The sequence below is a fragment of the Amblyomma maculatum genome, chromosome 4 (genome assembly GCF_055883805.1).
Source record: "Amblyomma maculatum isolate TAMU_Amacu chromosome 4, ASM5588380v1, whole genome shotgun sequence".
NCBI lineage: Eukaryota > Metazoa > Arthropoda > Arachnida > Ixodida > Ixodidae > Amblyomma > Amblyomma maculatum.
The window spans coordinates 185,147,392-185,172,265 of record NC_139347.1 but is presented as its reverse complement, the minus strand read 5'-3'; the positions used below and the strand labels follow the sequence as shown (position 1 = coordinate 185,172,265).

Genomic DNA, 24,874 nt, shown 5'->3' with positions numbered 1-24,874 from the left:
AATGAAATGGGTATAATAAAAATGAAATACCTCAAATCCCACGTCGTACACGATGTGGCCGCTGACCTGCGGCACACAGCCTTCACGATAACAGCGTTGTCTTCTACAATCTGCTCAACAGAATGCACATGGCTGACTAACAGCTCTCCCTTTTTTGACATTTGAGCTGCGAAAATAGCCACCGCTGTCGGCTATTTTCTTAAAACCATATCGAGGCGTGTACATTGCTGCGCACTCGCTTCAAACACCTTGTTTACGGTGACCCCCGGGCAGAAGAGGAGCCATTCTGGTGACTTTAGGGGCGCACAAGCCAGCGGGGTCCTAGTGGGGCTTGAGGCGTTGAAAATTTAGTTTCGAAGCCGCGGCGACGCAGATCGGTTGACGGCATGAGGGTCTCAGCAAAGTAATTGACGGGAGATGACCACTGCAAGACATGGTAGGGACCTTGATATTAGACGATAAGTTTCTTTCAGAGACCAGGTGTGCTGGGAAGTATGCATAGCCAACTGAAGGAGCCATGCGACAACATTAGAGGGATTCAACGCTTCTGAACCTAATGTGCAGCGAAAGCTTTGGCTGCGGGCGACCGATCGTTGCACCAAACACAACCAGCGTTCTGATAAAACGCATCAAAGTTCGTCGGCATTCTAGGCAGAACCACTTTCGTGCCATGCGCATGCTGTGCCGGCAGAGGCTTCCCTGCTTCACTAGGTCAGCTCTCAGCCGCGGCGCGCGTATGCTCAGTGCGGAAATTACCCTTCTACTCTCCGCACCAGCGCGCATATCTGCTGGAATACCCAAGGATGATATAGAACTTAGTATACCGCTACCCTCCTCCTCCTCTATAGCAAGTGCAGCATAGAGAAAGGGATTGTGTAAAGAGCGGACACTCGGCGAAATCTGGCCCCAGGAAATGACGCATGAATGATAACGCTAGTAACAGCTTTACGCACGACGAAATGGATGGCGCCACCAGCATTTGTCGCGCCGCGCGCGCGGGTGCTGCCGGCGCAGGCCGAAGCAAGCAGACGGCGGTAGGGTAACGCCGTCTACGCGGGCTGCGTGTTCGTGACGTCTGACTGCGGCTTCCTTGGCCTTCCAAGCGGAACTACTGCAGTTTGTCAGGACGGCAAGGTGAGGAACGATATTTTGGATTAAAACGTTGCATTTCGAGCAGTTTATGCTGACCGCGCTGGCCGGTTTCTTGAATTGCGCAGCTTGTGAACAGGCGCCAGTGGGCACGTCATGGGTCGGCCAGTTCGTGACACCCCGGCAGCTTCCAGCAAAGGCAAGGTGAGATATTTTTTCTGTTTGCAAACACTGCATATCAAGCAGTTTTAGTGGAGCGCTCTGGCTGGCGCGGTTGTGAAGAGGACTATATGTGCTCGGTAATGGCGCAACAAGGGCTCGCCGGTTACTGCGCAGTTAGATAAGAGCGAACCCATGCCTGACGTTCTTTGCTTGGTTGGTTTAGTGATTACTTTTGCGCGGTTTCTCGTTGAGTTTTACGTGTTGCGGTGTTTTTTATGGCCTTCACCAGTGCGCAATCTCTTTTAGGTGATGTGTTTACTGGGTGAAATCTGAACATCGAGATTAGGTTAATGTGTTAAAGACGAGCGTTTTCGCCTTGTATGTACTACATACAGGACCATTATTGTTAAGACGGTAGAAAAAAAAAGGTACCGCACAAAATCTCGAGAACCAGGAACTTGTGTGTCGAGGATCGTAATCTGCACCGAAAAATCTGAAGGGAATGTGCTTAAAAAAAAAAGGGAACAGAAAAGGAAACACCGAGGTGCTTCTAAACAGCGTGATACTAAAGAAGTGGCGCGCCGATAATTCCGCCCTCTCCGTTTCTGAAAACATGCATTCCACCCGCGCATTTATTTTCAGTTCAACTAACGCGCACTGTTGCATCCCCTGTGTTGTTGCCGCCAGGTATGAAATATTTTTATGGAATGAAACTCGTCGTCTGCTGTCAATGCAGCTTTTAAAACCAAAAACTAACATCGCGAAATGAAGCAATGCTTGGAAATCAGTGGTAGGAATATTCGCCGTGTAGCTTGATTTGTGTATTTTACGTGGGTATGCACGTGAGGTTCAATGACCAATATTCGTAACCTTATTCCTTAGAGTTCTCGCCTTTAATCTGTTTATGCAGTGTCAGTAAATGGTGTATCACGATGACATATATTTCTACTTTAAATTTTTCCAGCTAAGCCAGGATTCGGCCGTCTTTGCTGTGTGCACTGGTGAGAAGATTGAGGCATACGTCATGAGGTCCGGATCAATATCCCGCATTCCACAAGTGGATATGTTAGAACTTTCACTTGCGGCTTGCCATTTCACATGATTTAATATGCACATCAGGTATTTCTACAACGATATAATTGTTAGTTAACATAAAAGATGTGTTAATAGGCATGAAATAAATGTCCCATTTTTTTCTTGAAATATTATCAGTACAATATTTTGACATTCCAACAAATTGACCATATGACGACATTGCAAGCTAAGTTTGATTTGTTTCTATTTAACGTCCCAAAGAGACCCAGGCTAAAGACGCGCATAATAGAGGAAGCATTCTCACATTGACACTGTTGAGTATTCTGGCTATGAATTTAACAACTAGTTACATTGTCATTGTAAAATGAATACAAGGCACTTTGTATCATGAGTCAATGTTTTCCAGTTTATTTAGGTCTTACAGAATATTTGTGATTAGGAACCCTTCAATTTTTCTGCAAAAGGTAATCCTGAGGGTGAAAGAAGTGACCGTCTGCTGGAATTTTGCTGCCAGGGTCGTATCCAAAAGCGCATGCTTGTATAGGGAAGGGTGCGTATTTAAGCTGAAAGCAATGTGTCTGTGGCATAATACCCAAGACTATTTGAAGTGTATTTGTTTGAAATATGTCTTTAAAATAAAATACAGGGTATTGTGAGGGAGCCGCGAATGTATTTTGAGCATAGTGTGTGTCTATTTTCTTGTGTATCATTTTCCATACTACGTATATCTGCATGCAATGCTACATTTGTCTACCTATGTATTGTTTCTTGCCTTGTGTAATTTCGTTTTGCTTTTTTTATAATGTACACGTGGGCTGATGTATCCCACGTTCTGTCTTCCTGGTTGCTTTCGTGCACCAAACTGTGACAGAATTGTATCTGTTTTAATTGTATGAAGCAAAATAAACGTTCATTTCACAGAGCTCCTGGCATCTTTCCTGCAATACGGCTGTTTGGCAAAGGCTTTGACGCAGCTACGTTGATGGCCAATCAGCAGTAATTCAGACCGAATTATATATTTCATTGCTGAAAGTAAATATAAAAATAATACCACACCGTACAAAATAGAAATAATGTGCCAAGAAGGCGCGGCAGTAAGGCAAGCGCTTGATAGCATTCGAACTGCGCGCCATGGCGCAGCGCGTTTCAGCATTCAAACGGCGCGCCTTTAACGAAAGCGGAGGTGTGCCAAGCATCAGTCGCTTGGTGCGCTACAGTCAATTGGGCCGCTGGGCCCTATGGAAGTGTCCGCTCTTTACCATGTCCCTCTCTCTATGAGTGCAGTCAGCGGCGGAACACGCGATGCGCCTGTGGCGAAAACCGATCTTGGCGCATGTGCACTGCGGGAGGACCGGAGCGCGGATGGTCCGCGCGCGTCAGGCCACGGCCGGTCTCGAGGGAGAGAGCGCTCGCGCGCGCTCTCTCCCTCGAGACCGGCCGTGGTCAGGCGCTACCCGCGCCCCACATGACGCCGATGTCACTGCTCTGAACGACGGCGAGAGAGCGGCGTGGCCGTCCGGGGCCCCGGATCGCGGAGCGGACTGAAGCCAACAGAAGCCAAGCGTCTTTTTCAGTCCGCCGCGGACCGAGATTATTTTTGCTCTTTTTGCTTTATCGTAGCACGGCCGGTCTCGAGGGAGAGAGCACTTCGCCCTCGAAACAGGCCGTGATCGTAGCTACCTCCGCGTTGCTACGCCCGCGCTTTCGTCTCGTATTCAGTTCGAGCGGGGTATGTTTGTTGTGCATGCGCTGCGTCGTTCGCTCTGTGTTCGCAGCAGTGCATCGTGTTTTGTGTGTTTGTGCTTGTGGTGTGCCAGAGGTGTAGCTTTACTCGGTTTCTAGTGCTTATTATGGGTTAAGTAGCAAAAAAAGCGCTCAGTGATGAAGCGACAATCAAGTTTTTAGCGCTCGTAAGGAGCTGCCAACCGATATAGAATATTGAAGATGCTTGCAATAAATGAACGCTTTTTCGCTTCCTCGTCGGCCTCGCACACTTCACTTAGAACAGCCAGAGCAGCGAGATGACAGTTTCGCTCGGCGCCCATGTTGAAACTCTCGGTAGAAAGGTTTTTGGCAGGGCGCACGTACAGCGGAGGAGGAGGGTACACGTGGATGGTCCGCTGGCTTCGTGTGAATGCTTGACGGCCAATCGTGCACGCGGACGCGTGGTCACGTTGCACCAGATCCGTGCTGACGCGCGCGGACCGTCCGCGCTCCGGTCCTTTCATCTGAACCCACCTTCAGGCACCGCGAAATTTTCAACGGCTTCGCCTCTCACTCCGTCGCACGGTGAACCACTTCCCGTATCAGTACTTTGCCTCTCATTGACCATTCTCATTCGGGTGTGAAAGTATTCCAGTGGTATGACATTGTCTCTATGTCGAACTTGGGGCACACCCCCATCACAACGTATGAACGAACCTTCTGTCCTAGCAACTCGCTGTTGTAGTTCGTCTCTACCAGGGTGCAACTACCGAGCTGTTATCACCAACGGTTTTCATTGTCTTCTTTTTCCTCTCGTCGTTGTACCTCTGCAATAGCGGCGAAACCGGTTGCTAGGCAACGGAATGCTCTTTCAAGCACCGGACAAATTCTCAAGGGTAGCGTAGTGTACCTTTCGCTGCAAAATTACAGTTCATATTTAGGATTCGCATTTTTAAGGTATGAGGTTAATAGCGTATACTGCTAGCCCGCATATAAAGCCCCGCATTAACTATGCCGTCTAATAGTGACTGCATGGCATAGGAGTAACGTGATTTGAAATGTCATGTAAGGCTGATTCTAATGTGACCCTCCCGCATGAAAGGAGAGGCCTGAGTTGGCGCTCTTTCAGGCACCGGCGGAGTGCCGGCGATATGCTCAACGGTAGAGTAATGTTGCTTTTGCTAGAAAAATCGGGACAGGTGGATCTTCTTTAAGGGCTCTTATTGCGAAAGCAATACTATGCCAGGTCTCCGCTCATCACGTAGTCCGTGGCCGCAGTCACGAATGTCCTTTAACAGCCGTGAAGAAGACGAAGAAGGACGCTCGGTCACCCACAGCTAATGCTTTGCTCCACATTAGGTTCAGCAGCTTTGAGCCCTTCTCATTTTTCTGGAGGCATTGTGTATTTCTTGCGAGCGACCGAGCAATCTGATGGCAATCTTCTGCGTGCTTCGCAGCTTCTGAAACAGTGGTGCACTCACGTGTGCCAGAGCTGTAGGGATAGCATAATATCAGTGGGGATGGAGGGATGACGGCCTTATATAACAAGAAAGGAGAAAAGCTTGTAGTATATTGTGTGGCAGTGTTGTACGCGAACGTAATGTAGGGAAGAACCAAGTTCCAGTTCGTGGGGTTCGAACTGACGCACATAGCCAGCACGTCACCTAGCGTGCGGCTGAAACATTCAGTTAAGCCGTTCCTCTGAGGCTGGTAAGCAGTGCAAGCCCGATGAGCTACGTTGCACTCTCAGAGCAGAGCTTTGATGACGGCATAAAAAACCGCAGCAGCGATCGCTGAGCAGCTCTAGAGGGGCGCCGTGCCTAAGGATGAACCACCGCAGATGAAAAGATGCCACATCATGGGCCGTCACAGCATGGAGTGCGGCGGTTTTAGCATACCGTGTCAGGAGATGAATGGCAACAATAACCGATCGCTTGCCAGAGGCAGTGTACGGAAGCGGCCCGTATACGTCGGTGCCAACGCGGTCGAAGGGACGAGGGGGACAAGACAGCAGCTGCAACTCGGCAGAAGTACGGTGAGTGGGTGTCTTTCGGCGTCGGCAGTCGAGGCACGAGCGAACGTACAGCCTGTCAGTTTTTTAACAGTACCGCGCGAGCATCGATTGGCCGGCGCTGCTCCGTCAGGAGACGTAGGGGAAGACAAGGCAAGCGAGTGCCACAGCATGTCCACTATTCCTGCTGCTGCAGTGAGCCTCGCCTGCTAGGCTGTACTGATTAGTACGAAGCAACCGCTGCTACAAATCTGCTGGTATCGGTGCCCGAAGTTGCCGTCAGTGCTTGTTTTTATTCGCCATATGTGCATGTAGTGGGAAAATATCTTGAAAGTATACATATTTGCAATAAAAAACCAAACATGTCCAATAATTGTTTGCAATCGTTACCTTGGCTAAATTATTGTCGATAACATCAAATATCTTCAACTTGATTACTTCCAAAAGAAACCTTTGACAGTACCCGCAGATGGAACCAGGGACAAGTAATGTTCGGAACGTTACAAGTTTGTACAAATCGAAGCCACAAGCACGCAGCAGATAGACCAAGCGCTCGCAGAACACGGGTATGAAACGTGATTCAAATGGTTGCTTCCGACGGGGCAGAACAGCCAAGCAGATGGCACTAGCTCAAGCAGCATGTTACGCCTCCTTGCTCGTTCCATCTCCCAATTTTCACTTTATTTCGGCTCAGCGCCGCTGCACCGGGCACTGGACGATCGCGCGGCACTGTTAAAGAACTGACGGGCTGTACTTCAAAACAAAATTGTACGTGCCACGCCAATAGTATCGGAGGCGGAGGCGCGTATACGTCTTGAAAAGACAAGCGTGACCGCATTGCTTTTCAGCGTAGGCACAGGAGCAGATGTAGCGCCGTAGGTGTCGAAGAATGGTGAGAAGCGATTTTCTTCGATTAAAATGATAATTACCGTGGTAGAGCCGATCCTCTCGGATTTCAAAATGTGAAGCTTGACCCCGCAGGGCGCGCGATGGTGTAACCATCGACGGGTCGGAGAGAAAGTTGAGGAAAGCCTTAATCCAAGGATCCTTGCGCTGTTTAAAAGGCATGTCCCTGTGGGCGGGGCACGGTTCAGAGGTCTAGATTTCACAAAGGCTGGAAATTTCCGCTGCTACCGGAGATCGCGACAATGCATCGGCATCTTGAAGCTTGCGGCCCGGCCGGAATCCGTGTCGAGCGGTGGGGATGCAATGTTGCCGCGGCTGACAACAAAATTGATTTGCTGTCCGGTACCGATGCATTCATCGCGGCGCAAAACGAAGTAGCTCGAAAATGGGTTCGAGACCCATAATGAGGTGAGTTCGACGGATATGATGAGCAGGGCACAGAGTAACGGCAGCCAGTGGTCGCGCAGGAAAGAATGAGACGGCGACACTTGCATCGCGAGCAGAGTCAGATGAGAGTGACACAATCACGAATGAGCACGCAGGGATATCAGACTGTCGGTAACAAACCCTTTGGCAGAAACAGTGGCATCGCAACGGTCAGCATCTGGCACGGAATTGGACAGCACAGAGAGCTCTACTGTAGCCTGCACACAATCGATAACTGCGTCCGGGGGGGGGGGAGGGGGGACTGAGGAGTTTCAGGAATGGCCTCCGCGACCTGTTCTTCAATAAGGTGGCGCAGATTGGGATCCAGGTTTTGGGGGGCTCTTGATGGCGATTATTGTGACAGAGCTGTCGAGCAACTTCTCAAATGAAGGTCTTGATCTGCGGCAGGAGCGAAGACTGCTCACCTGCATCTGTGAGGCCAGCAAGTGACCTGACATGCGTGGGCTACTCGCAAGCCAGAGCTCGCTGCTAGCGTATTTCATAGAAGCTTTGGCAAAGTGTGACGACTTCGCGACGGAGCGCATTCCTCCAAACACTTTAAATGCGTCGACACCGGTTGCTTTGAGGATGCGTTTGATCTTTCCAGCCTCTGACATCTGCGCGCTGACTCGCTTGCAGAGGTAAACGCTGTCTTCGATATAATTTGTAAAGTTCTGGGCGACCTGCTGAGACCACACTCGCAAACGCTGTTGTGTAGAGTTTTCGAACAGCCGGCGGACCGAAAGATACTGAAAGTTTGTCTTGAAAAGTGACGATGTCGTAATGTGCGCCTCGTGATTCCGGTACCATTGATTTGCTTCGCCAGTCATGCAAAAAAAAATTCCGAGAACACTGTGGAATCTACACTGCAGAAATGTGAAAGCTTAAGAGTTGCTGGTGCGCACAGTACATCACGTTTGTTCTCGTTATCATTATCAGCTGAATGCGCTGTCATTACTATGTCATCAGTGTCATTATCACTAATTGCAGCGTCACTCTCATCGCTACCATCCTCACGGTAGACAAGGAGAATTATGATGTGCGTTTTACGATCCCGAGCGCGGCACTATAGGTTAATACGCTCGGCTGGGGATCCAAGGGATGGAGGTTCGATTCCCGGTGGAGACAGGATTTTCCTTTTTTTGATGATATCATTTCATTGGCAGGTATAGTGTGACCGAACGAACACCGACAGTATGAGCCATTAAAGTATTTCGCCTTAAAATAGCGTTAGTAGGTCTGGTTCCCGCGTCCCACTTATTGTAAGCGCTCATTCGCTCATAGGATGTGAGCCAGTCTTCCGCATCATGGTCTTCGTTGCCGCTGAAGATGGCGGGGCGAAGAGTGCCGACACAAACCATGGCGGAGCCCACTTCGATGACTTGGTGCTTGGCGTAATTATTCATCGCAGGAAGTGGTAATATGCGAGTTTCAGGGCGACAGGATCGATCGTACCCGGTACGTTCACCAAATATGAGGTGGAGGTTTATTTGTAAAGGCTTAGGAACTGAAGCAGGCGAGATCCACAAGAGCAGCCAGCCGCGAGCACAAGGCGATGTCGATGCGGCTCAAGCGTATGCCTGTCTTTATCTTTACAGCGGCAAGAGCTAAGGCTCTCAAAAGTAACAACAAATCAGGCTGCAATGAGAGGAACCTTTCGTAGCGACAATGCTTCTATTGCTATCGCATTCCGCTCCTAAAGCGACTTAAGCGTCTCCGTAATTTCCCTTTTGAATACGGTCTTTTCACTCTGTTTGGTATGGTAATTTGCTCTCGAGGATTACTGTCGTTGAAATGCTCCAAGACGACTGCATCATCTACGCAGGTGCAGACGCCGTGACGTCCATGATGACTGGAAGCGTGGTGCGGCAGCTCACCATGGATGGTCCAACCGGCCACAGCTCTATTGTCACAGACCTTAGCAACAGCACCGTGGCCGGGCCTTACACTGTAGCTGAGGTCACATCAGCCCTCTGCTTGACCATCGGCATCATACAAGTGAGTAATGATGAATATATCATTTTATAAGAAAAAGGGCGCATTTTGGCAGCGCTCATTTAGGAAATGTATCAATTTTCACGAAATATAGGCGGCGCCGAAATTGGGGCAAGATGGCAACCGTCAAAAGGAAGGACTCCTGATTGCACGATTGATCGGGATTCTTTTACTAACAAAGAGCGCCTTGTTTAGGCTAAACACTTTGTATTGCTCGTCGTTAGCGAATTACTACGTGGAAAACTGGGGATCATTGGCATATGCTTGAAAACGCCCTTCGATGAAGCGGAAGTGGACCATAGCGCTGCCTGCTACCGGGGCGTTTATATTAACTTGAACATCGCCCCCATTGTGTTGCTGTGATTTGGGAAAGAAAACTTCGAGAATATATTGGGTTTAATGCTGAATTCTTATAGACAAACAAATATTTGCGAAATTATTGTACAACGCAGACATCCAAAATAATTTGCGAGGATTTAATTTCACAGCCGTGTATGGACATCAATACGGGACGTTGAACCCAAGTATCATTTACGTGGGACGAGCTAATCAAACAACGTCCATGTCTGTATTATATGTATTTTGCAGCGTGCTGCGGAATACATAGCGTCAACGGCTATGTTGGAAGAAATGTGCCCGTCGCGCACCTTCTCAGCTTCTCTTCAGCTTCTCTGCAGCTTCTCTTCAGCGCAAGCGCTGACCATAAGACTCAGCAACAGCTGTAACCTTTCGCTTCATTTTCTCAGCAGAGGACCACTCGAGCCTCGTACATATATGTGCATTGCTGCGTAAACTCGATACCATCCAGTCGTGTGGTGCCCTCGAAGGAGCGATGGCGGGCCTAGTAGACGCGCTCGTTTCTTCCCTGCTTCAAGTGCCGGTAATCCAAAGCGTTTATTGGTTGATATATAAGTTACTAATAGAGTATAGAGTGGTAACTTACCCCTTTCTGCCCAGTTAACTAAACCTACCATCACTTTATTTTTTATTACCCACCTCCTTTCTGAAACTCTTTCGTATCTCGTCCCTCTGGTCTCTTCAGTTTGATACTTACATTTTCGGTCAGTGAAACTCAAGCGTTTGCAATTAACATGCACCAATGCACCAATTGTTCATGCGCGCTGCTTCGTTTAAATGAAGCACCAGTGCGAAATTATAAACACAAAAAGCAAACCTTAAATTGACTGCGCTTTAATTGAAGCTTGGGTTACGACGAGTGCAATTCTGTGACTGGTTGTGGGGCATCTTGGCAGCAATTACAACTATTAGTCGTGATTATAACACTAACGGCACCGACTCCTTAGTTGGAAGAACAGTTGTTTCCCTGATAATTTATACCGGCGAAGTTTATCTTGATAAACGTTCAAACGTCATATCTGACTTCTTCAACTGGTGCTGAACTAGCTGCCCAAGGCGTGGCAGTTCAATTCATTTGCAAAGAATTTCCACATTACTGCACAGTGTTTACAGCTTCTAAAGCAGCCCTTCAAGGCCTTCAAGGCCGCGGGTCTTATGAACTCGTTGGAGAAATCCGCCAGCTGTACCACGATGCAGTATTGAAGAGTCCCAAAATTATTTTTATTCGCTGCTAGGACACTGCGGCATTAAGGAAAATCACCAGGCGGACGAGGCTGCCCGTTCTATCCACAGCGACGACGTTTCAGCCAAAATCCCGATATCGAGTGTTGTCGCAGCATGTACGCTTCGGTATTTGGCCCTGGAATTCACACTTTCAGTGTGAAACACGGGGAATTTTTGCAACCGCCACCTTAAGGCACAGGATTCTGAACTGCGCCTCCGACTTCATCAGATTTCTCGTCGAGAAGCAATGTTGCTGTGCCGTTTATGGCTGGATGTTGCGTTCACCAAAAAGTATGCTTTCAATATTGGAACGGCCAACAGCCCTGCCTGTGAAAATTGGGGCTGTGAAGAGACAATCGAACATCTCCTATGTGAGTGCCCTAAATTTGTGACTGAAAGACATGATCAGCGTTGTGCGCTGGATCACATCGATCCTCGCCCTTTAACAACGGATAAGATCCTTGGTCCATGGCCACGGCAGTTGACCGCCTTCAAGGCACAGAGTGCACTGCATGTTTAGTTAACAGCCACCGGCTTGTATGACACTGACTGTGTTCCACGTCCCCTTTCTTTACCCCGCTTTAATCTACTTATCCCTTTTCCTCAGTGTAGGGTAGCCAACTGGACGCCTTTCGGGTTAACATCCCTGCACTCCATCCTTAGCCCTATCTATCCGCGAAAGCACAACCATGATGTTGTGGACCGCTTGCCAAACCGGAGTATCTGCACGCAGAGTTGCGTTCTCCTATGGCTGCTGGCAGTTAGGGAGTATAATCTAAAGATATCCCCTGGCTTTGCTATTTCGTTGACGTGCAAAGAGGCACGCAGTATTGGTACCGAGCTTTCCTTTGTTTTGACCGCGACGTTCCGGAGGTGACATGCGGAAGGGTCGTCTTCGCAGCACGTGTGCAACATATATGTTGAGCGAGTTCGCCGTTGACATGCTCTCCACGCGGCTGTAGTGTGAAGTGGATTGCATGAAATACGTCAATAGTTTTGTACGCAGATTTTGACGCAACGGCATCTGGATGCGCTGACGAAGCGTTCTCAAAAGAGCAACTGCTGCCGACCCTTCTTAACCCATTTCACGGCGCCACACTGTCGTGGTGCAGATGTTGCGATAGTTACGGAAACGCCATCTCGCAAGCACTTCGCAGCACTGTGGAGGCTACAGCTCTCTACGCGCGCAAGAATTGGTCCCTTGAATTCTTGAGTAGGATGGAACTATTTGGTAAACATTTATAGCAGTAATTGGAAAGGTGTAGTTCTCCCTTTTCCTTAGCCATGTACTGCGAGAGTTTTATTCGCTGGTAAAGTTCGCAAAGAAATTCGGTTCGAAAACAGTACGGCGGCTGCCTGTTGGAAATTGGTGTGCAGCCACTTGAAAACAAGGCGTTCGCCTTGTCTGCTGCAGCGGGCAGCAGCGGGGCCCGTGATTCACATTGATCCATTACTCATTTTCTAGATTTGATCCATTTGGATTTTGACATTAGTCGCCGAGTTCAGGTGACGAAGCCACTGCTCTCAAGTGTATAGCAACAGAACCTGACTGACAGTGAATGGTTAGCCGGCGCGCGCGGCAAGGGGCGATGGCTGTTTTTTTTTTTTTTTTTTTTTGCTGCCGTCATGCTGACAACTGGACAAATGAAATGGAAAAGGGACAAACGATCATTATGGAATTGGCACAAGGCATGAACAGCGCAAGCTAGACAAGAACTAGGAAGCGAAGTCGAGACACGTAGCGCTAATTCACAACTGAAGATTTATTTTCCAGACACTTCAGTAAATATACATTATCCTTGTGTAGCTTTCGCTATTCTGCCTTGCGATGAACCAACTAGCCCTAGAAGTGTTATTCAGATCCTTATGAAAGATGCTGAACTATACCCTCGCACATTGGTTCTCTTTCCATCCTATTAATACAGCCAACATTCAGTCATGGCATGAATTAACACATTTGTGCTTGAGCCCACTCGTAGTGCAACACTATATAACCTGTGGCGATCACTGGCAGTCCGAACAACGCGCGCTCCATATGGTTTTAAAATAACTTTGACAAAATAACAACAGGTCTTTGAAAGCTGGGGAAGCAGAACCGACGAAATACGGGTGTCACCGCCACAACCTGTTTCCGCGATCAAAGAGCTATGACCTCATGACCATTTTCATGCGTTCGCATTAGAAGCCCTACCTTCAAGAAGCGCCACCGTTGGGCGCAGTGTCATGTGAACGCTATCTGCCACCAGAGGAAGTGGCACTCTCCACACTTACAGGAAGGACGGTGGGTGCCTTGGGAAGAACGCTGCCAGAAAGTGGAGTCGAGAAATGTCTTCTCAGAATGGAGAATGACCAATAATGGCTCTGCAAAACGAAATGGCTAAGCATAACTGAGGAAAACCAAGAAAGAGGACCAAAACCGAATTTATAACGCACTGCCATCCCATAATGATAAATAAGAAGCCCCGTAATTGTTTCTTTCATGGCAACGTATACCGTTATGCTACACCGGCATTCAGTTTAAAACGGTGATCATGGAGTGCGTTAAACAACCCCGGATAAGGTGGCTTGAAAAAGAACGTCGGCTTATTTAAACAATTTCTAATTGCGGCTTTTGTGGCCGGACATACATCGCCGTACACAAGGACAGATATTGAACTGCTTTTTGCCAGAAACAAAAATGGATGCAGCTCTCTTAATGGCCATTTGAAGATGAGTTGGGACTTTCCGAACAGCTTGCCTATAATGCCGTGACTGGCACGGGATATCGTTGGAGCTCTCGGGCATGATCACGATCCTTTCGGAGCGAGCGCCCTCGTAACATAAAAATAAACCGTTGTGCCATTGCTCTCACAGCATGCTTGTGTGACGTCACGGGTGAGGTGATTGCGGCTATAAAAGCATCTGCATTGATCTTGGTTGTCCTTCTTCGTGTGCCAGACAGCGCCTGAATAAACTCAGGCATATGTCGTGCTCGCTTGTCATGTGTGCTACTTGGTGAAGACACAACATAAACTTTTTGGAGTGGTAAAAACAAAGTGTTAGCAGGTACCGGCGGCCACAAATGAAGGAGCGCTGAAAGATTAAGCAATTCGAGAGCGTTGACGCAGTGTGTGCAGAACGCACCTGCTCTCTTGGTTCCACCTTACTATCAGTCTGTTTCGAGGTTTTGCAAAAGAAATATTGGCGGTTGGCGGTTTCCGAAACAGGACTGCGCTCACTAAGATAATGACCATATATATATTCGATGAACATGCTTGAACATTCAACTTATCGCTCGAACTAAAATTGATGGCACAGTATAATTGTGCCTAAGCTTAGAAGTCTAGGGCAGCGATGAGGGTTCTTCTAACAAAAAGTCGTTTATTTTGGCTGTGCTTGAACCTTCATTGTGAAGTTGGTTGTGTTATGCACATGGCTTTCTCTTCTCTTTTATTTTCCCTTATTCTTGTTCCCCCTTGAAGTTGGCGTTCTGCTTCATGAACCTCGGCACCCTGAACGTATTCCTTTCGGAGCATATGATCAACGGATTCGCGACTGGCGTGGGAATCCAGGTGGTTATCAGCCAACTGGGGTCTCTGTTTGGGAACAAGGTGCCTCCTGTTAGTGGAATGTTCACCGTTTACAGGGTAAGTAGCAAGAAGCATCTACGAGATACGGCTTTCAGTATTTCCACGCCTATCTCGTTTGCGGCGGCGCCCGTAAAGTGTCTACCCCCGCAACCTACTGCGTAAAACGTCCCCGTCTCTGGACTCATTTTGCCGTGCCGCGGTAGCTTATTGGTTACTGCTGACTCCAAGGATACGGGTTCAGTTCTGACCACGGCAGTCGATTTTCGATGGAGGCGAAAAAGCAAGACGCCCATGCACTGCGCGATGTCAAGGCAGAATAAATAATCCCTGGTGGTAGAAATCACCGTAGCCCTCCACTATGACGTTCCGCATAGCCCGATTCGCTTGGGACGTTAAGCAGAGGCAATCTTCAGCTCGGACCTCAATTCTATCTCCTTTTTTTTTTTTAATTTCGGCGAATATGATCCAGTAACCACGCACTGGCTGAAGCCGAACATGAGGTAGTACATTTTAGAAGGATATAAAACATTCTGGTACGCAGCACAAGGAAGTGCTGTCATGCGAATGGTACTTCTTACTTGGTTAATATTATACGAATAGTGCAACTGCAAATATAATCGAGTCCGATATTAATAGTTTGAAGAACATCCATTGGTATTGCGAATATTCGTACAGAACGAAAAATCTTGAGAAACAGCGCTGCATGATGGCATTAACTTATGGCGCTGACACTCTTCGAAATATAGTTAAACGTGTCAAAAAATGCAATTGACGTTAATTCCTACTACGGGTACCCAACACTAAATCAGTATACTGCGGCCAACTGTTCGTCTCTGTTCTTTTTCGACAGCCGGCCGCATGCGGCCTTATCATTATGATTCTTGCGTGCGGATTGAATGTTTATTATTTGTTCATGCTCATTGTCGCGAGATGACGCTTTATCATTTTCTGTGTTACGCAGGAAACGCCAAGATGTCCAGCCATTTTAGTGTGTGTCTACAATGTTCCAGGTTATCCTGGTTACTATACTATATAGTGCCCTACTTTCTGAAGCTAGATCAGGGTGCCTTAGAACACGCAGCTACAAAAAGAAATTTAACAATGGAGATGACGCATGTGCTGTATGTGGAAACTCCAGTGAAACAATTGACCATATTATACTTGAATGTAATGGTATCCATCCGGAAATTGGTGCAGGTGCAATCACTGTTCCTAAAGCTCTGGGGTTTAGAGATAACAGTGGCCGGGTGAATAAACCGGTGGTGGAAACTAGCAAAAAACGACTGGAAGATTGGTGGCTCAAAAGCAGAGAAGTGACATAATGTTAGTATTGTAGGAACAAAATTTAATAAATAAAATGATGGTTTAGTTAACCATTCTAAATCAATAATTAAGATATAGGGAGAAAAATGAGCATGATAGCTACTGCTACCACCCCGTTTCAAAGGGGACGCTCCTATATTCCATCCATGCATCCATCCATCCATCCATCCATCCATCCATATATATATATATATATATATATATATATATATATATATATATATATCAGGAGAATTCCCTTTCTATGCATTCGAACATGTGGCTTGTTGGGAGCTACTCATGGGAGACGAGGCCTTGACAGGTTATACGTCTTCTTTCACTTGAAACAAAATAACCTTAAATGAACTGTTTCCTGCTTTATCTAGATGTTTCTTCGCAGCCTTTAAATTGAGCGTTCACGGGTGCGACAGGTATTCTCAGTCCGACGACCAGAGAGCCCGTTTCCAGCTCTCGCTGCCGCCGAGTTGTCTAGTTCTTTGGGGGCGAAAGTCAGTCCAATAGTTTTCAGTGCTGTTACACCTGTATTCTTTCTTGGATCTATTACCTGGTCATCGTCACATAATAGCTGATGGAGGTGCGGCCTTTCGTGTTCCGGTCTACCCTTCAAGCCAAGACCACAGCCCTGTTCCTATCGCTGTAGTGAACCAGCCAACAGGCCACCAAACCAGTCGGCGACTTCAAGGGCTCCAACCCGAACAAGGTCTGCTGCCGGACCCTGTTCAACCCCGGAAGGCGTCAGCTTTGACAATGGCCCACTCTACAGTACCGGTTGTACTCGCGCAGCCCCTGGAGCCCCCATATTTCAAGGACTGCCCACTGAAGATACGGAAAACTGGATGGACCTCTTCGACCGCGTGGCGAAATACAATGGCTGTAGCGACGCTGCGAAACTCAGGAAAGTCTGCTTTACTCTTCAGTAATCTGTATGAATATGGTTCGAAAACCATGAGGCATCCTTGGAGGATTGGCGGACGTTCAAAGATGAGTTTTTGATGGCCTTTGCAAGTTTCGCCCGAAACGAAAAAGCCCAGGCCCTTCTGCAGTGAGGAACTCAGCTCCCAAACGAGCCAGTCTTGGGTGGGTTACGTTGAGGAGCTGAAGCGTCCCTTCCACAGCGCAGATTCAGGCATGACAGAGGAGACCAAGGAGAGCCTTTTGATGCGCGGTGGGAAAGATCAGCTATTAGTGGGTGTTATTCGACAGCCGCCAAGAAATGTGGCGGAGTTCGGGCAGGGAGCTGCGAATATCGAAAAGACCTTAAAAGCAAGGATGCACCTCTACAAACGGCCTGTTCAAATGCTGTACACTCACAAGCGGAGATAACCTCCCATAGATCATCCGTGAAGTCGTTAATGAATATGCGCAAACTCATGCCATTGCAAAAGTAGTCGCGGGTTGCGTTGCTCACTAATGTCATCCGTAAGGAAGTTTAGTAGGTCTTGGTTGTTCCTCAAGCGACAGCTCCGACTGGTGCAAAGCAATAACTCACAGCGATGAACTATGTTGCGGCTTTACGCCGTCCTGTGTTCCGACGAACCATGCCAAGTACTTCTCGTCACAAACAAGCCGGTCTTCAGCGATGTGCCTTGGCCCCCGCCCGCCAAGCCTATGCACGACCCCTACGCCCAAGGAAACATGACGCCTGGAGGACATCGAACGACCGCCCAATCTGTTTCCACTATAATAAGGCTAGACAATCCTTCACTACTGCCCGTACCGGCGAATCGGCGTCTGAGGATTCGCAATTGACGTCTCCCGTCCCTCCCTTTGAACGACCGCAAGAAATCCAGAACTATCTGTGCAGCGGAGACTGTGCCATCAAGCCGTCGGTTCAGGACCCCATCGCTGTACAGGACCTGCTTTGCGTCACCAGGCTGCAAGTATGATGACAGTGTGCGAAGAAGGTCCCCTAGCCCCCGTAAGGCGAGCTAAAGGTAGCAACATGTGAAGGTGAGGTTGCTTCACGGCGAAAACACGAAGATCCTCCACCGCTGATGGTGAGTGACGAAGACGCCGCTTTTACGCAGACGCTTCTTATGAAGACGTGCACGACGATCACCCGTCCAGACTTCAAAGCGACACCGCCGCCCAGCGAAATAACAACAGCTTGCCCCAGTCACGACTTTGGCTCAAAAAGAAACCTAGATCGAACACTAAAGCCAGCATTGAATACGAGAACAAGAACAAGTGACCTTGACATTGTTGTCCACTGTCACAAGGTCACCGCTTTTGTGGGCACCGGAGCCGACTATTCAGTCATCAGTGGACATTTTGCTTCCCAGCTCAGAAAAGTAACGATCGCTTAGGATGGCCCGCTGATTCGTAACGCAGGTGGTAACTTCATTATTCCGTCGAGACGATGCACTGCAAGAGTATCCGTGAATGGACATACTTTACACCACTAACTTCGTGGTTCTACAGCAGCGTTCCCGCGACGTGATTTTGGGCACGGACTTTCTAAATGAACATAGGGCGATCATCGACCTCCGAGTCTAGCTCATCAAGCTCTCTACGGACAAAGCCGTACCTTTTACGATGACTTCGACGCAGCACGTCGCTCTAAACGTCCTCGACGGAAACTTGAATCTACCGAGTTGATCTTGGAATGAGGTCTCGGCATCTCAAAAGGCATTGCCAACTTCCAGAGAGGACAAGCTCAGGAATAGAATACCGGCATCTCAACAAGAACGTGGTGATCGTTTTCCTCGGCGGGCTAGCAGACACCCGAGATGTATTCGCCCTCCCCAGCCAACCTGAAGACGATGCATCCAACTGAGCCAAGCAGCCAACGTTCGACATCAACTCAGCACTGCCTCGCGACCAACAAGACTGGATTCGTGAAAGCTACAGCGAGTACTTTTCTTCAGAGCCGAAGGTGCGGCAAACTTTTTTGGCAAAGCACCGCATCGTCACGAATGAACACGCTGGACCACTTCGGCAAAGCCCCTGCCGTGTATCGGCGCGACAATGCCAGGTTGTACATGATAAAGTTGAGGAAATCATTCGTGATGACGTGATCAAGCCATCGAAGAGCCCCTGGGTGGCAGCAGTCGTTTTGGCGTATACGAAAGATGGCACACATCGCTTCTGCGTCGATTACCGCCGCTTGAACAATGTAACAATAAAGGATATCAACCCGCTCTCTAGCATGCAAAACACTCTAGACCGTCTTTGCAACGCTACGTATTTCTCTTCCATAGCCTTGAAGAGCGAGACTGGCATATTTAGGCCGACAAAGGACCGCGAGGAGACACCATTCATCACACCAGACGGCATCTTCGAGCTCAATGTAATGCCCTTTGGACTTTGTTTCACAACAGCCACGTTCCAGCGAGCAAGAGATGCTGTACTGGCTGGCTTTAAGTGGAAGATTAGTCTGGTATACATAGATGACGTCATTGTCTTCTCTTCGAACTTTGAAGACCGCCTAAACAAGCTTCGGAGAGTGCTCGACGCAATCAACTCGTCAGGACTAACGTTGAAAGCAGAGAAGTGTCGCTTCGCCTGCGAGGAGCTGCTGTTTCTGGGTCATGTAGTAAACAAAGAGGGCGCTCCCCCAGAACCACAGAAAACTTTTGCGATCGCCCACTTTCCGCAGCCTTCCGACAAGAAAGCCGTGCGCAGAGTCCTCGGGCTGAACGGTTACTACCGCCGGCTTGTCAGGAACTTCTCTCGCATCGCCGAACCCCTGATGCAACTTAGAAGGCTGATGTGCCTTTTAAATAGGAAGCGCCGCAAGCCGAAGCTTTCAAGGAGCTTTAGCGCCACTCACAGTCCGCTCCTGTCCTTGTGCACTTCAACGACAACACCGATATATAAATACATATCGACGCAAGCAGCACTGGCCTAGGCGCAGTTCTCGTTCAGAAAAGTGAAGGACAGAAAAGAGGTATCGCGTACGCCATCTGTTCGCTATCGAAAGCCGAAGAGAATTACTCGACGACCGAGAAGGAATGCTTTACAATCCCCTGGGTAACTTCACAGTTCTGTCGTTACCTACGCTTTCTACCATATAAGGTAGTAAGTGATCACCATGCACTCTGCTGGCTCGCCAATATGAAAGACCCTCCGGCATTTCGTTTCATGGACCCCATATCTTCAAGAATTTGAGATTTGTGTGTATAAGTCTAGCTGCAATCATTCTAATGCTGACAGTATTAATAAATGAAATGAAATGAAATGAACGCTGAATGCTTTACCCGAACACCTGTCGACGCTCTCCCGAAGGAAGACGACGACGACGTCTTTTTAAAACCTTTTGGAATAACAGCGCGAAGGACGAGGACTAAGAGAGAAGGACACGAACACAGCGCTGACTGACAACTGATTTAATTCCAGAAGTTGGCAAGCATATATACATGGCTTGATGCGCGACAGAAAAACAGATAAAACAGATGCAATGCGCATGCCGAAACCAAAGCCAATTATCTCTTTTTACGCATTGCCAGGAACGCAAGCTCTTTGTCCGATAACGCAAGGGAAGGAGTGCTAATGCATCGGTCCCGAAGCTCCAAAATTCTTTCGGCTTCAATAATTTCTCTTGTGGTGCGGTCTTTATTTTTCTGGTAAGATTTGCATTTATCTAAAAGGGGTTTACATTCTATTTTACGTTGCTTAGTGCATGTGAGGCAGTGAAGAGGCAGGTTACGGTCCTTGGAATTTTCCACATCCTTTTTATGTTCTCTTAATCTTTCATTAAGGCATCGCCCCGTTTGCCCTACATAAACTTTCCCACATTACAGAGGAATCTCGTAAACTAGTTCCTCAGTACATTCAACAAATCTGTTCTTATGTTTAGTTTTGCAAGAACCAGTTGGCTCGGTCACAGGATGAGTGACGCGACTGAGCATTGACAGCTTACACGGAGCTGAGAAGGCTACTCGTACCTCAGAACGTTGTGCGATCTTTTTTAGATTATGCGACAGGGTATGAATGTACGGGATTACAACTGTCTTTTTCTGCTTGTTCAAGTCATCAGGTTGTTGGTTATTTTTGTTTTTCCGTTCCTGCCTTAGCAAGCCTTCAGCAACGGAAACCAGCGTATGGATCGGGTAACCAACGGCCGCTAATCTAGATGATTGATGGGCGAAGTGAGGTGCTCACAGGATGTTTTAGGGCATTCTTAAAACAAGAGGTAACTACGGCTCTTTTTACCAGCTTAGAATGAGCCGAATGAACCTGCAATAGTGGCTTCTTAGAACGGGATTCATATGCCCAACACACATGATTATCAGAAAATATAATTTTTAAGTCTACAAACCGAATTGCCCCACCTTCTGGATGTTCGTGAGTCAAAGTTAATGGATTAAGACACTTACTAAAAATGGTGAGTGTATTAAAGACATCATGCTCGTAAAATCCAGAGCTGATGTCTAAAACCAGTAAAAAGTCGTCTACAGATCTAAAAACTTTAAAAACACTTGATCCCTCTAGACTGTCTTGCAGTAGCCGGTCATATTTAGCTAATAGTAAGTCGCTAAGAATTGAAGCTATGCATGAGCCAATACATATGCCGTCTTTTTGAAGGTAAAAATTGTCCTTCCATTTAGCAAAAGTTGAATTAAGATAAAAAGTTAAAAGTTCTAAAAATCCACTAGCGTTTATTCCTGCGGAATTTTGAAAGGCCACCACTCCAAGTTCATCGATACATTCCTCCACACATTCTAGCAGCTTATCTTGAGGCAGAGAGTAATACAAATCCTTGATGTCAATTGACATTGCACTGAGACGGTTCTTATGACAGGCAGTCAGAAAGTTAACATCTTCGGACTTCTTCACCAGGAAAGGGTCATTTACCCGCAAAAGAGCCAGTTTAGCTTGCAAAGAATGGGCTATTGATTTCTGCCAGGATCCATTTTCTGAGATGATAACACGCAAAGGGCATTCAGGCTTGTGAGTTTTTGCGGAGAAGAACAAATCTAATATGGCTTTTGCTGCTATTGTCAATAGACTTTACCAGTTGTTGCAGGTTCAATCTGTCACATAGTTTCTTTGCTCTAGCTTTAAGCTTGGACAAGTTAATATCATCATGGAGTTGAAAAACTTTCGAAATGGCGTCATACGCTTTGGAGTTAAACAAACCAAAAGATAAAACAGTGAACCCACCCTTTTTGTCAGCGGGCATAACACATAAGGAATGTTCCTTGAGAAAGTCCACGACACGTCGAACAGGGGGTCCTGACATTCCAGGCTTGCACTTGGCCGGAACGTCGACGCCTTGAGATATACACCGCTCCTTTTCTTCTTCCGGAACTTTACTAGAAACCTGTCTAACAAGTGACAGGAGCTCCGGCGCTGTTTTCTTAGGCTGAACAGCGAATTCTTGTGGCAACAGACCTTGACGTACCTGAGGATACGCCAACCGAAAAAGACTCGTACTGCGAGTGGTCAGGTCCACAACCCTGAAAACCTGCCGCTTCCTAAGGACGTCGCTGAGGTTCTGGCCCTTGGTCCAAAATTCGCTGTTCAGCCTAAGAAAACAGCGCCGGAGCTCCTGTCACTTGTTAGACAGGTTTCTAGTAAAGTTCCGGAAGAAGAAAAGGAGCGGTGTATATCTCAAGGCGTCGATGTTGCGGCCAAGTGCAAGCCTGGCTTGCACTTGGCCGCTTTTTGCCAGCCTAGTAAGTTATTAACCGAAAAGTGTTGCCCAATTTGTAAGGGAAGAGTGCACCATCGAGTGGGCTATGGGCGGCTGCGTAGGCCAGTACAATTCAGTAACATTACCCAGTGTACGCAAACACAGCGACTCATCTGCGAGAGGTCACACAGCGGGACCTCATCCGTGAGATGGTCCGAGAAGAACTGGGCCTACTGTTACCACCAGCTGTCTGAAGTAGGGACACTGGCGGGCGTCGTGCAAGAAGTTCAGCAGGCACTGGGCGTTCCTCAGGTGACGGGTCCGATGTCTCGGACGCAAGAAGCAACAGCCTTGAACTAACCTGCTGCTTTACGCCGACCTGCCTTCCGACGAAACCCTCCAAATCCCCCTCGACGCGAACAGGCTGTATCTGAACTCCGCCCATTGGCCTCCGCCCTCCATGCCCAAGAACAACCCTCCAGCCCCCGGAAGTATGACGCCTGGAGGACTGCGAATAACCTCCTACTATGCTTCCACTGGGGCCAGGCCGGGCACATTATACGCCACTGCCCATACAGACGCATCGGCCTTTGGGGTTTCGCACTCGACGTCCCATGACCCCGCCCTGATGAACGACCGCAAGAAATCGACAACTATCTGCGCAGTGGACAGTCTGTGCCGTCAAGCCGTCGGTTCAGGTCCCCGTCTCCGTACACTGCCCGCTTTGTGACGCCTGGCAGCAACTACGACGACAGTGGGCGAAGACGGTCCTTTAGCCCCTGTAGGAAAACTAAAGGCAGTAACCTTAGAGGCGACGTTGCTAAACGGTGAACTAATGAAATTCCACCGCCGACGAGGACGAGTGACAACGCTGAAACATTTACACCACCGCTACACTCTAAGAAAAAAGGGTGTTCGAAAGGGGTAAAAAGGGCATAGCATGGTCCTTTACCCCCTTTAGAAGGCCTTGAGGGTAACTTTGCACCTGCTGGAAGCAGGTCCGTATTCACTTACCCCCTCTTAGAAAACTTGCACCCTACTGCAACCCTACTTACCCTCTCTACCAGCGTTTGTGTGCTTGTGTGTGTGTTCGTGCCCCTTAGACAGCGGTGTGAATAGTTTGGGCACATGTCACGATGGGGCGCTCGTGCAGCATTCTGTCCCATCATGTCTCGTTCCTGCACCGTCGCTTTCAGAGAGGGGACGCTTTTTGTGCCACCTTCGCCACCGTTTTTCTCTCGCGTCGTTTGGGTCCCTCTCCATGTTTACTCTCCCCAGTCAGGAACTGCAAGCTGCAGGTGTGTCCTGGTTTCTATGGGGTGACGTAATGACTGCAAAACTGCTTCTAAATTGTAATGAAACTGCAGATACTTTTGTTTTGCTTGTGGGAGTAATGCTCTGGCAGTGCACAGCCTGTTTCAGGCTTATAGTGGAGCCACTCCGACTGCATAGCGAACTGTCACGGGCCGTTCTGCAAACGTATTTCCTAAGCTGCTTAAAGGAAAGAAAAGGCACAGTATCTGCCACACTTCTTGGTAGAATCCTGAACCACACCGTAAGGGGAAGCTTGAGAAGCTTCGAAGGAAGGTGGATTAAAAGAAAAGAGAGAAAGAGGTGCTGGTTGTGTTCAGCAAAAAATTATGCACATATTTGATTTTACCTGAAGCGCATACAGCTCGTTCGGCCGAAAAGGCATCGCCATTGCCATGGTCGTCGCCGAAACTCGCAACTCGTGGAAAAATATATGTTCTGTTTTATATTAAAATCTTGATAAAATCGATTCCTTATACAGCTTTCAGGGTGGTGTCATACCCTTTTCGCGTCACATTTAGCATCCATCTGCTAGTCATTTTGAAGGTTAGTTTGCGACAGAGATTGGAACCAACGACCTATGTACAGCTGCCGAAATCTTAACTGACGTTCGTGACGGCAGTACTTTCTGTAATTCTGAGTGTTACAGAGCAGCTAACCTGCGAAAAGTCAAGTATAAGAAATGGCTCACCAAGCTCTTGCGTAATCTTGATCATCTGGCAAGTATTGTCCTTATTAAGGCGCAGGAGCATAGAAAAGGAGGTCGTCATGCGCACGCCAGTTAAAGATTTGGGCGGCTCTACCTCCGTTTTTATGCCTTTCATTTTAAAGTTCGCCGTTCACCGAGAAGTGAGGCAGATATAGCACCTTCCGTTCCTCCAAACAAAGCAAACTAAAGGCGTTAATCACATTGCCAAACTCGGCGTCTCTTAACGGCAAGAAATCGCGGAACGAAAACGCCGTGTTAAAGGCGCTATCGCGTCTACAGCTTTGGTGTCATGCTGGCTTGAAATTATTTAATTTTATAGCGTTAACTAGAGGCAGGCTGGTGGGCAGCTGAAAGCTGTGACACTCGAGGACAAATTTCATCAAAAGTTGATTCTTTCTACTAGTTTTTTGTTGAATGCGACCAGCTACACTGAAAATAAGGATTTCTTTACCTTCATTTACTGTACCGCGGAAAGT

The 24,874-nt window shown here is 48.0% G+C and overlaps 1 long non-coding RNA gene and 1 pseudogene across 2 annotated transcripts in view; both read left to right on the top strand.

Moving 5' to 3' along the window:
* Positions 1-24,874, top strand: part of LOC146193820 (prestin-like) — a 170,623-nt pseudogene that overhangs the window by 77,965 nt on the left and 67,784 nt on the right. The window contains exons 5-6 of the transcript XR_014706868.1: positions 9,159-9,331; positions 14,371-14,535. The product of XR_014706868.1 is annotated as a prestin-like (transcript). The remainder of the gene's footprint in view (positions 1-9,158; positions 9,332-14,370; positions 14,536-24,874) is intronic.
* LOC146193821 (uncharacterized) lies at positions 1,022-2,428 on the top strand. The gene is made up of 3 exons (XR_014706485.1): positions 1,022-1,134; positions 1,218-1,293; positions 2,216-2,428. It is a non-coding gene; the product is annotated as an uncharacterized LOC146193821 (long non-coding RNA).